The sequence below is a fragment of the Pipistrellus hanaki genome, assembly GCF_964339955.1.
Source record: "Pipistrellus hanaki genome assembly, chromosome: 4".
Taxonomy (NCBI): Eukaryota; Metazoa; Chordata; class Mammalia; order Chiroptera; family Vespertilionidae; genus Pipistrellus; species Pipistrellus hanaki.
In genome coordinates this window covers 45664323-45677105 of record NC_140506.1, presented here as the reverse complement: position 1 = coordinate 45677105, position 12783 = coordinate 45664323, and positions in this window count along the sequence as shown.

Genomic DNA, 12783 nt, shown 5'->3' with positions numbered 1-12783 from the left:
AGTGAGGAGAGCATCAGCATGGGAAATGGAGAGGTGCAGGTTTGATCCTGGTCAAGGGCAAGTATTTCAGTTGCAGGCTGGAACCCCGGCCCACGTGGGAAGCAACCAATTGATGTGTCTTTCTCACATTTCTATTTCTCTCTTTTTATCTCTCCCCATGCCTTCCACTCTTTCTAAAAACCAATGGGAAAAATATCCTCAGATTAACAAACAAACAAACACATACACACAGATTATGGGCCTCAGCCCGAGTTTCTGACTCAGTGGATCTGGGGTGAGGACTAACTATTTGACTTTTCGACAAGGTGGTGCTGCTAGTCAGGTGACTACATTTTGAGAACCAGTGATCTACTACAAACTTTTCAAAACTATTTTCAGAGCATCAGTGTTCCCTAAAATGTTAACAGGTATTTAAAAAAAAAAAAGTAAAATTATTTTGGGCTATGCAACATCTGGAAGTATCCTCTTAGAAATTTTGACATATTATTGGCATATTAATAACAGACATATTTAATATATTAAGTTTTCCTAGAATTTCTGCAAAAATAGAAAATCATTTAACTTATAATTTTCTAAACGTACTTGACTCCGTAACATAGCTTTACAAGCAACAACATATCATATCTATCTTTGGGAAGATTGGCTTAGCATCTTCAATTGTCTCACATCAAACCAACGTTTTCAAAACTGTGTCCCATGGAACACCAATAGCAATTTTATAAAGTGCTAATGGGCACATCAAAGATAGAGAGAAAAAAAACAAAAACAAAAAAACTTCAGTAGTTTGGAAAATTCTTCAGCAAAAAAAAGGCTTACTCTTTTATTTTACTTGATTCTGAGTTCAACAAACTCACTTGAACAGGAATATATTTTGTAATTTACAGCCTATGGTTCATGTGTACTGAATGTGAGCTTTAATAATCAGCTTACTGAACTATAAACAAAAATTACTCTTTAAACATTACACCTTTATGCACATTTCCATAATTAATTCTGCAAAGACATTTTTGAAAAGACTAGAAATATAAACATACACACACACACACAACACTACCATCATTTCCTAATTGTATTTGAGACCCACAAATTTGTGATCAGTAAATTAAAAATGTAGATCAATGTGGTTAGGAACAATTCTTGTATTGCCATATGGATAAAACAACAACTAGGAAATGTATTCAGAATGTAATTGCATACCAAATCCAGGCCATTTTAATTTTAAATTTTTTACAAATACATATGTTCTCATGCTTTTTTTTTTTCTACACAAACAATACTTCTAAAATCTAAAGTAGAGAGTATTAAAGGAGGAAGACATAAATAAAAGTAATTGAATAACAATTATATTATAGAAAATATGTTAGTTATTTTACACTAGAGGCCTGGTGCATAGATTCGTGCACCAGTGGGGTCTCTCAGCCTGGTCTGCGGGGATTGGCCAAAATCAACTCTCAGACACCCCCTCAAGGGTCCTGGATTGAAAGAGGGTGCAGGCCAGGCCAAGGGATTCATGCACTGGGCCTCTAGAATGCATAAAAGATCTTTGGTTAATTTCTTCCTGCCCTCCCCTCTCCCCCTTCCCTCTCAGATTCATCAGTCTCTTCCATGTTTCCATGCCTGTGGTTTCTGCTCCTGCATTGAGTTTCTGCCACCTGCTGGTCAGTGTGCATCATAGCTACTGGTTGTCAGTTGCTTAGGTTTATATATATAGATAGTTTATCTCAATTGATACCCTCATTAGTCTTAGATGTGGGTATTGATTGTCATTTTCATTTTACAGCAGAAACAACTAAATCTCATAAATTCAACTTAGTTGAACTAGAATCAAGGTATGATTAAAAAAAATATTATCCCCAAATCGAGCACCTAATTACAACATATGAAAAACCCTAAACCATATATAAACTCAGAATGGGAAGGCAGAATAAATAAGAAACAATGGCATAAATCTCATTCTAGAAAAATAAAGAAAGGCCTTTAAGAGTATACTGAGTAATGAGATATTATGCCTGAGAACCATATTTCACAGGTTCAAATTCTTACTGTGCTGCTAACAGGTGTGTTAATTTAGGCATGTTACCTAAACTCTGCCTTATTTTCTCCATCTAGTAATTGTGGATTATAGTTCCAGGTATACTATAAAGCAGTTGTAAAAATCAAAGGAGTTAATATAGAGAGCCTGACTCATGTTAATTGTTAAACAAGCTATTTTTTATTTTATTTTATCAGGTATATGAGATCTGAAAAATATGATACCATTATTTTAGATTTTTTTAAATAAAACTTGTACTTTAAGAGTAAAATTAAATCATTTATTACATAATTAAACAATTTCACTGACATGTGAAACTTCTATAAAGTAAGGGTGAGTCATGATCAAAAATTGATGCATTAGGAAGCATATCTGGATATTTTCAAGTAAAGCTTAGTAGCTATAATTTAAAATCTGTTTTCTCCATTTTTAGACATTTCTCATAAAGAGTTTCTTTTTTAAAGAAACGTTACTCTGAAGAAAAACTAAATATCTTTGGTAATCAAGAGAGAAATTCACAAGAATAAAGATTTGAAGCTAGCTAACAATTCATTTTTAAAAGTACAGCAACTACCCCATTCTTCATTTAGTCATTATAAATGTCCTTCTCTGTTTAAAACCCACATTAAACACTGTGGATGCAACTGATCAGAAAATGAATAACTCCTTTCGTCTATAAGTTTCCGCTCTGTAGTAGAGTAGGTATAACAAAGAGCTATAATGTAAAATTCTGGAAGAAGTAGAGTAACCCCCAAGCTCCCTCCACCATGACCACCTCCACTAAAATCAAGAAAAAGGTCAGGAAAACAATGGTCAAATAAGAACTGAGTTTAAGACAGATGAAAATGGAAGGAGAGAGATGTGCAGATGGAAGAAAAAAATCATACAGGAAAGTATTGCAGAGAGGAAAATATTGCTCAGAGAGAAAACACCCCATTTTATTTTAAAACACAATTACATCAGAGTATTAGATGAAACTGTTTGAATATGCTTCAGGACAGTTTGCGTAACTTTAAACAGCAGCTATTGTACATGCAGCTGGTTAACCTCGTCCCTTAGTCACCGTTTTAATTTTAAAAGTTATCTGTGACTTGTACTTATATGAGGATGGAATGAATGCATAAGTTACTAATCTTTAGCTTCAATAGTCTGAGGAATAAGGGAGGTATGTATCAAGTGAGTACCAATGATTTGTATATAGATATTAGAGACAAATATTCCATTTGATCTAAAATATTTATAAATTATAATTCTGGTTTATAAATTGTAATAATGTGAAAATCTGATTTGATGAGTGGGTAGGAGAACAGTAACCATTCTGCTTCATTAATAATATCTAATCACCTTTTATTGATTATTTGATTGAAAACACTTGAACTTCTCTATACACTAGGCCAATTCTCCTCAGGTATTGTCATTTTGACAGACACTGAGAAGTTTGAATGTTACTGCTCTGATGCTTATGCTGTGGAATTAGTCAAGGATGATTATGAAGACAGATAGCAAGTGAAAATCATAGGATTTCATTTCATTTTGAAAGTGTGAATAGTGGCATGGGTCCTCATTCTATCACAGGAACTTCTTGCCAGTTTTCTAAAAATGCAAAAATGGAACACATTTATTATTATGAATAAGTCTGAACAGAGATATCTTTTAAATGCACAAAATAACATGGAAAAGGGGTTTACATCTATAATAATAAAAAGGTAATATGCTAATTAGACCAACGTCTTTCCAGGCATCATTCCAGACCTCCTTTTGGATGAAACCAGGGCTGGAGTGAAGCTCAGTTCCCGGGCACCTGCTGGTGGTGGCCAGAGGGAAGCAGCCTGGTTCCGGGTGCCAGAGGGAAGCTGGTGCCATCAGCCGGGGGAAGAAAGGCCTATTCTTGCATGAATTTTTGTGCATTGGGCCTCTAGTATATAAATAAATGACTATAAAAATGTGACAACACAAGTACACAAATATCAAACACAGCTGCCAACTCTGTTTCTTCAGTTATTAGCAAACTGATATGAAAGAAATTAGTAAAACCACCGTAAATGAGTGATTGTTATTTATATAATTGCATATAATTAAAAGATTCCAATAAATAAGCTCCAAACCTACCATCCTACCATGTTATAGAATTTCCATGAAGGTAGACTCAAAGATCCCTGACAATTTTATACACACAGGTAAACACACACAAACAGATACACACAAGTATTTTTCCCAGTGCTCCATGTTCTCATCTATCTTTTTATATCTCCCATCTATAGTGTATTAATTTCTGATTGCTCTTGTAACAAATGATGACAAACAGTGGATAAACACAGCATGCATCATGTTTTTTTGTTTTGTTTTGTTTTGTTTTAACATATTTTTTATTGATTTTTTACAGAGAGGAAGAGAGAGGGATAGAGAGTTAGAAACATTGATGAGAGAGAATCATCTATCAGCTGCCTCTTGCACACCTCCTACTGGGGATATGCCCGCAACCAATGTACATGCCCTTGACCGGAATCGAACCCGGGACTTTTCAGTCCGCAGGCCGACGCTCTATCCACGGTTTTGGCAGCATGCATCATGTTAAAGTACTAGGCATCAGAATGCCAAGTGGGTTTCAACTTGGCTAAAATACAGTTGTTGGATAGACTCTCTTTCTTCTTGAGACTCTTGGGATTCATTTCCTTTCCTTTTTTCAGCTTCTAGAGCAAGCATGTCTAACTCATGGCCCGAGGGCCACATGCAGCCCACAACGAATATTTTTGCGGCCCAGCCAATAATTATAACAGTATGTAAGAAATGTTTTAATAAAAATTTCATAACTTAATTTTTACAATATTCTGTTATATATTATATATATATATAAAGCTAAGTGACTGACCTTCTTCCCTCCAACTGACCCTCCGACTAGCCAGCTGGTACATATGATGTGCACTGGCAATCTATATCTATCTATCTATCTATCTATCTATCTACCTACCTACCTACCTACCTACCTATCTACATATATATAAAAAGCCAGCAACCATAATGACCATAACAACCATAACAGCTGGTTGTTATGACACCCACTGTGGTCAGTGAACAGGCCCCAGCCCACAGCTCCACCCCCCACCCAGACCCACCCCAGATGGACCCCCCATCCCTATCAGGGGCAGAGCTGACTGGCCACTCCCCCAGGCCACTGCCCTCCAATCAGCGCCACCCACTCCATTCAGAGGCATGAGCAATCGGCCCACCACCCACAGCCCCTCTCCATGGCCAGCCCCATCCCCAATCAGCCCCTACAACCTCAGTTGATGACTGGGTCGGCAATCCAATTGCCCCCAGCCCCTCCCCCCAGCTAGCCTTGCCCTGTTTGGGCCCCAATCTGGGTGGGCCAACTAGCCAACCTCCCACCACCAGCTGGACCCCACTCATGTACAAATTCGTGTACTGGGCCCCTTGTTTAAAATAAACATTTACTCGCGCATGTATGATACATATAAAGCTCTCTCTGGTACCAATCTAGACAGAGTAGGAATATTCCTACCTGAACTCATTTTCGGGCATGGTCAGTTGTATGTTGCTTTTTCTCAAGTTTGGAGAGTGTGTGATGTTAAATTAAAGTTGTAAATACTTCATCACAAGAGAAATTAGTCAAGCACTTTGAAAGTGTTTTTACTCTTAATATGGTATACAGGAAGATATTAGAATAAGTTTAATCAGCCGAAACCGGTTTGGCTCAGTGGTAGAGCATCGGTCTGCAGACTGAAGGGTCCCAGGTTTGATTCCAGTCAAGGGCATATACATTGGTTGCGGTCACTTCCCCGGTAGGGGGTGTGTAAGAGGCAGCTGGTCGATGTTTCTCTCTCATCGACGTTTCTAACTCTCTCCCTCTCCCTTCCTCTCTGTAAAAAAAAATCAATAAAATATATATTTTTTAAAAAGAATAAGTTTAATCAATTTATCAGTCATTATTTTTATCAATGTTTTTATATCATGTTTTTGTTGTTTTTTATGTTGTCTTTGTTGTTATTGTTTATTTATTAGTGAATTTGTCTATTATTTTCATATACATTTTACTAATGTCTTTTCATCTCTGACACTTATATAGAAATGGGTGAATAGCGATATTAAAATATTTCTTCTACCATGTTTCCCCGAAAATTAGACATCCTCCGAAAATAAGACCTACTTACAGGTTTCTTTCTGAGTGAAATATAAGGAATATCCCCGAAAATAAGGCCCCCCTAGGCTCTGTCTTAGCATGCTATTGCTAAACATGAGAGATTTGGTCCACTGATTCTGAAAGAAATGGAGTCACAAGAAATTCACCAGGAAATTCAGGAATTGGATTCTTATGATGATGTTCCAGAAAATGATGACAAAATTGTCATTGAATAAATGAGTAAATTCTTGATACTGTAGGATTCACAGTTTGTCTGGTTTGTGTTGACAACTACCGTACTACTGTACCGTATACAGGTAATAAATTTCCTTTATTTTTATTTAACAATAAATGTGTACCATATTCTTCTTTGTGGAAAAATAAGACATCCCCTGAAAATAAGACCTAGTGCATCTTTGGGAGCAAAAATTAATATAAGACACTGTCTTATTTTTGGGGAAACAGGGTAATTAATTTCCTTTCAATATGCACAAATCCATGCACCAGGCCACTAGTTATTAATAACAAACTACAACATTCACTAATGACTGATTACTATAATTGTGTTGTATTCATTTCCCTTAAATGCCTTACATACAGGCAGACCATTTCTCTCCACTAATACTAGCAGTGAATATTTTAGCAGCGGATTGCCACATCATTAGTCTTTTACTGACTTGTTTGGTGTGCACAACAGAAAATATTTCCCTTTCAGATAATAAAAAAATAGGTTTATTTTCATTATGCTTATTAATTTTTGCAATTATTCAGTGTCTGCTAAATTATTGTTCAAGAAAATACATTAATTTTTATTAAAATGTTCTTTTATTTTATGTTAATGATTACTCATTTATTTCAGTCCTTTGTATTCAGCATGTCTCTCTCTAAATAAACCTACGTTTCTATGAAAATTGAAGCTTTTGTTTTTTTTGCTGCCCACATAAACTTAACCCTTGTTTATTTGGCCCGTGTTAGCCTTTGAGTTTGACATGCTTGTTCTAGAGTCCTCTCCTCCCATAATACCATTTTCTTCTCTGATTCTGCTACTTCTTTTTTCCTGAATAAAGACCCTGTGATTGTTGTGGACCCACTCAGAAAACTCAAATCTCCCCATCTCAAGAGTTTTTTCATTTGACCCCTATCATCTCTTTATCCTACCCTTTAACTTAATCTTAATATTAATATCCTAATGCAAGATAATATATTTACAGGTGCTAGAGATTAGGATGTGGACATATTTAGAGATCATTATTATATCTACTAGAAGTAATATATCATTTTACCTTTCTCCTCTCTATTTCTTCAACTCTCCTAATGCATTCCTTAAACTACTTCAGATGGACTGGTGCCCCAACAATTTGTCTGCTATTGTTCTTATCAAGATCCTAAGGATATCCTGTTGCATCTACTCCTATAAGTCCAAAATTCTATATTATAATGTAGTGAATGTTTTTTGTTCTCAAGAAATTACAATTTAAACACTAACATAATATCACTTTAAAAAGTCTAATGAGTAGTAGGTCTCAGTAAAGAAAGAATAAAGCAAACTCAAATTGAGCACATGGAGGAGAATCTAATATATATTTACAAAGAATGGGAAGGATGCAAGGAGATCCCAGGGTTAGCGCAGTAACCAGGGGCTAGAACATTATCAAAGCTCAATTAACAGCTACGTCTAGGCCTGAAAAAGCAGGGAAGAGGGCAGTTGAGATGGAAAGAAGTCTGTGTGGCAGGGCCAACTGGAGGTAGCAGTAACCTGTCATAGAGGGGTATAGACAGCCCCAGAGAAACCTGCAGGGAGGGATTTTGGAGAAATAAACACCAAACCTCAATTTCTCCCTTTTCCTCATCCCTACTAAATTCCACATGCCAAATCCATCAGGAAGCCAGAGTGCAAAGAATCCATTCAGAATTACCTCCTGGGGTAAAGAGCAAGGTGGAGAAGGAAGAACAGAGGGTCTGGAAAAGCAAATAGATGTTCTGTCTTAAAACCACATATACTACTGCCGTAAATTCTAAACACAGAGAGGTTAGGAAGCGGGGAATACTTGGAACAGCTGGGTTCTTATTTAATTCCAAATTTAAAAAAATATTCAAAATAAGTGCCTCAAATAAACTAGTAGTCATAATAATTTGTCATATGATAATTAACAGTAGTATTTTCTTTGCATGTTCTTTCCTCTCTTGTCTTTCTCAGCTTTATTACAAACTACAGAAGTTCCTAAAACTATAAACATGTAAAAAAAAATTCTGTAGAGAAGAAACTAAACAGTTTAGATTCTCTAAGCACAACACAATCAGAAGACCATTGGTTTGAGAGAATGTACAATCTCTAAAACAATAAAGGATTTGGCCAGATTAGCATAGTTTTATAAAAAATTTAAATACAGTGGATGTTTCAGAACTTCAATGAAAATAAGAGAAAAAATTCTGAGAAGTATTGTACAGACCTAAGAAGCTGGCATTTATTTTGTATGTTCTAGGTGCCAGGCATAGTGCATTAGATACATTTAATGTTTGATCTCACATAATACAACATTACTAAGAAGTAGAGGATTATAAATTTCATTGTGCAGATAAGAAAACCAGTTTAGAGAATTCAAGTAATTCTTCAGCCCACACAGCTAGCAAATTGTGGAGGCAGGAATTGAACTTGCTATCTCTTTCCAATATCTAAATCTGACTCACTTAAAAACAATATTATCACATTATTATCCTTTAATTAAAAGTTAGGTCTATCAGACTCAGTAAAAACAGTAACTGTATTCTGAAGTAGGATATATCTAAACTACAAATATTTGGCATTTTAGGCTTTGTAAGTAAGAAGATCACATTTTAATTTTGACAACTTATGGTTTTCCTACTTTATTCAAGTCTGTAGTTTGTATCATATTAGTTATGTCATTACTCAAATTAAAGCTACATATAATATTTATGTAAAACTTATCTTCTTTTTCTACTTGCCAAGAAAGAACCATTTTTTGTTGTCTCGTTGATAGCAAATGTATGCTGATAATAAAAGGTAAGTAGAATTGCTATATAATTTTAATAAAACATATATATTATGAGTATAATTGACACAGCATTAAAAAAGGAAAACAATGTGAAGTGTTATTAAACATCTTAATTTTTGTATTTTTCATATGGTGTCATCAGCTATTTAAATCATATGTCCTATTTTAATAAATGTCTGTGTGCATATTATATATTCCTTATAAAGTTAATACATTGACACTCAGCCAGGCCAAAATATAGAATATTCTAAAATATTTAAAATTACTTTAGATATTGGGGACTTGGTGAAAATGGATGGTGAAGAGAAGGAGCTGTACAAATTGCTGGTTATAAAATAGTCATGGGGATGTAAGTACAGGGAATGTAGTCAATAATATTGTAATAACCACGTATGTTGCCAGGTGAGTACTGGACATATTGAGGGGAACACTCTGTAAAGTGTATGATTGCCTAACCTCTATACTGTGTACCTGAAACTAATACAAAATAATATTGAATGTAAACTGTAATTGGAAAAAATATAATTACTTAGGAGATTGGAAAATAAAGATGTTTTTCTTAGAATGGTAAATGAACTATTTTTGTGATTTGTATCTCTTACTGTCCTAAAAAATTTACATATAAAAACATGACACAGTATAATCCGCCGATTGATAGAATATAGCATACTAAATCATGCAATAGATAACTTGTAATAATAGATTGTTTGCCATGGCTCAGTGCTTTCAATAATGACTTAATATAAATTTATATAAAAACATATTTAATACATATATGTATTTTTAAAATGTGGCTCTCTTCTTCAAAATTAGAAGCACACTAAATATTAAGCATTGATCTTAATTTTTTCATAAAACACCACGTTAATATTTTAAAGAAGAACATTCATAGGATAAAATCATTTTATCATTAGACTTTGTAGAGATTTCAGTCTTATGCCTTTCATACATCTTAATCTTCCATATATAATAATAAAAATCTTTATGATCTATGGCTAATTGGACTGGATACGTATAATCAACCCTCAATTATTATTTCAGAGCAAGAAAGAAATCAAATAGACAAATGAAAAGCTCAAATGAAAGAAGAACCAGAGAATCATGGGATTTAGAGCTGAAGAGACCTTAGAGATCAGCTGCTCCAACCCCTTCATTTTACAGATGAATAAATTGAGCCTGGAGAAATGAAGAGATTTTCACAAGGTCACACAGCTGGGTTGTTGGCAGATCAAGGACCAGAGAGGGTTCTGGCTCGGGCTTTTCCACAGTCCTGCACTCTCTGTCAAAGTCTTTCCAGGTGAAGTAGAACCAGTGACTTAAAAACACTCCATTACAGTTTCAAACTTTTCCCACCACATTACTTTAAACTCCCATCTAATAGCTAAAAATCTTGCTCAAAAGAAATCATTTTTTTAAAGAATTACAATAATGCTCAGAATATCATTTGCCAACTAACTAATAAAAGCAATGGATGTCACTGAGTTTAACAATATATTTTGATCAGGGACAAGAAAAGCAGGAAAGCTAAAAACAAAACCATACTTGAGTTAATGTCCTTAAACAGCAAACTCAAAAAAAATAAAGAGGTACTCATTCATTCATTTATTTAACAACCTTTCATTAAGTACTTAAATGTTGTGATTTTCAAACTTTCTTTCTGATAAAATTCCCTACAACTACTCTTTAGGATCCTAAGCCCAGGAATCTATATCCTTAAGTGTGATTCTTTAGATTGGATAAATTTGAAGAAACTTTGTACTACCTTATGTGAAAGGAATCAGTGCTTTTTTAGGAATAGAGCATTTAATAAGAAAGAGACACTGGCTTCATGGAGTTTACAGCCTGGAGGTAGAGATAAAGATTAAACAAGTGAAAGCCATAGCCACATACTGAGCCTCCAGCTGATAAGAAAGAAAAACTTCCTGGGATGTAGCAAGTGGACAATAAATGAAATTTTTATAGACATAGATAAAAAGAACATTATAGGTCATGGGATGGCGTGTTCACAGTTAGATGATAGACAGAAATATATATGAGCAAGGAAAAGTATGGAGCCAGTTTGGGAATAAATGAAGAGTGAGGTTTGGCTATACTTACAATTCATGAAGAGGCAGAGGTGAAGGCTTGGTAGGAATGATATTTTAGGATCAAATCATCAAGGTTAGAAAGTCCCAGACTCAGCAATCTGTGAATGTCCTTGAGCACAGGAGCAACTTGATCATAGTCAAAGTTTGGAATCACTGAAAAGAAGTGTTTAGGATGAATTGGTATAAGGATAAACTAAAAATAGGAAAAACCATTTAGGACTTAAATGGCAAGACTGATGTAAACCTTCAGAATATTTCCAAATCATGAAACTATATTCGATGTTTCAGATACTTTCAGACAAATTTTCAAAGCTATCCTAAAATAATGAAAGACGTCTCAGGATTACCTACTCAATCAATCCTATGCAATCTTATCTGTTCAGATCATTCGGGATAGCAAAAATCCATACAATTTTTAGAGAATGCTAAAGCAACTCATTTCAATATTTATTATTATCACTGTCAGAAAATATGTACCAATCCTATCTAATAAAAGAGTAATATGCAAATCAACCACCACTCCACTACACCCACAAGCCACGCCCACCACCCAATCAGGAGCGAGTATGCAAATTAACCCAACCAAGATGGCTATGGCCATGGAGCACATGTGTCAAACACAAGGCCCGCGGGCCAAATCCAGCCCGCCAGACCTTGCAATGTGGCCCGCACCACGCTGTCATCACTGCACTCCGCTGTCAGTTTATGACATTGTCAGTTTATGACTGTTCAGTAAACCATTCGGCCCGCGATTTAGGCTGGATTTTAGATTTTGGCCCCTTCTCTGATTGAGTTCGACACCCCTACCATGGAGCAAGCAGGAGGCTTGGGTTTCCTAGGCAATGGAGGAAGCCAAGCTTTTCACACACCCTGGCTGGCCCAGCCTCCACTCAAGGCTACAAAGTTCCAATTATAGAAGATAAATAAATCCCAGATGCCAGGGCCTCCACTTGGGTCGCAGGGGCATGACTGGCCTGCAAACTACCACAGGCCCCTCACCCAGGCAGCCCCACTCCCCAAGAGAACCTTGACACTGATCCAGGACACCATTCAGGGCAAACCACCTGGCCCCCACCCATGCACCATGCCTCTATCCTATCTAATAAAAGAGTAATATGCAAATTGAACATCACTCCAACACATAAGATGGGTGCCCCCATGTAGTCAAAGATCCTGCCCCATGTGGACATAAGATGGCCACCACAAGATGGCTGCAGGGAGGGCAGTTGGCAGGCACCAGGCCTGCAAGGGAGGGCAGTTGAGAGGGATCAGGCCTGCAGAGGAGGGCAGTTAGGGGTGACCGGGCTGGCAGAGGAGGGAAGTTGGGGGGACCCAGGCCTGGAGGGGAGAGCAACAGTGGAGAACCAGGCCTGCAGGGGAGGGCAATTAGGGGCAAACAGGCTGAAAGGGGAGCAGTTAGCCATCAATCAGGCTGGCAGTGGTTAGGGGGTGATCAGGCTGGCAGGCAGAAGCAGTTAAGGGCAAATAGGAAGGCAGGCAGGCGAGTAGTTG